This window comes from Anopheles moucheti, unplaced genomic scaffold (genome assembly GCF_943734755.1).
Source record: "Anopheles moucheti unplaced genomic scaffold, idAnoMoucSN_F20_07 putative_Y_2, whole genome shotgun sequence".
In the NCBI taxonomy this organism is placed as follows: domain Eukaryota; kingdom Metazoa; phylum Arthropoda; class Insecta; order Diptera; family Culicidae; genus Anopheles; species Anopheles moucheti.
In genome coordinates, this window is record NW_026453652.1 from 1,037,089 (window position 1) to 1,038,338 (window position 1,250).

Consider the following 1,250-nt stretch of genomic DNA (forward strand, 5'->3'; position numbering starts at 1 on the left):
TACTTTGCTATGAAGTTCCACCAGGAATGAGTTTTCATGCAAAAACTGTCTATTTCAACTAACTTTGTCCATCCAAAACGAACTTTGTACTTTGCTATGAAGTTCCACAAGGAATGAGTGTTCATGCAAAAACTGTCGTTTTCAACTAACTTTGTCCATCCAAAACGAACTTTGTTCTTTGCTATGAAGTTCCACCAGGAATGAGTTTTCATGCAAAAACTGTCTATTTCAACTTAATTCGTCCATCCGATTCGAACTTTGTACTTTGCTATGAAGTTCCACCAGGAATGAGTTTTCATGCAAAAACTGTCTATTTCAACTAACTTTGTCCATCCAAAACGAACTTTGTACTTTGCTATGAAGTTCCACAAGGAATGAGTGTTCATGCAAAAACTGTCGTTTTCAACTAACTTTGTCCATCCAAAACGAACTTTGTTCTTTGCTATGAAGTTCCACCAGGAATGAGTTTTCATGCAAAAACTGTCTATTTCAACTTAATTCGTCCATCCGATTCGAACTTTGTACTTTGCTATGAAGTTCCACCAGGAATGAGTTTTCATGCAAAAACTGTCTATTTCAACTAACTTTGTCCATCCAAAACGAACTTTGTTCTTTGCTATGAAGTTCCACCAGGAATGAGTTTTCATGCAAAAACTGTCTATTTCAACTAAATTGATCCATCCAAAACGAACTTTGTACTTTGCTATGAAGTTCCACCAGGAATGAGTTTTCATGCAAAAACTGTCTATTTCAACTAACTTTGTCCATCCAAAACGAACTTTGTACTTTGCGATGAAGTTCCACCAGGAATGAGTTTTCATGCAAAAACTGTCTATTTCAACTAACTTTGTCCATCCAAAACGAACTTTGTACTTTGCTATGAAGTTCCACCAGGAATGAGTTTACATGCAAAAACTGTCTATTTCAACTAACTTTGTCCATCCAAAACGAACTTTGTACTTTGCTATGAAGTTCCACCAGGAATGAGTTTTTATGCAAAAACTGTCTATTTCAACTAACTTTGTCCATCCAAAACGAACTTTGTACTTTGCTATGAAGTTCCACCAGGAATGAGTTTTCATGCAAAAACTGTCTATTTCAACTTAATTCGTCCATCCGATTCGAACTTTGTACTTTGCTATGAAGTTCCACCAGGAATGAGTTTTCATGCAAAAACTGTCTATTTCAACTAACTTTGTCCATCCAAAACGAACTTTGTACTTTGCTATGAAGTTCCACAAGGAATGAGT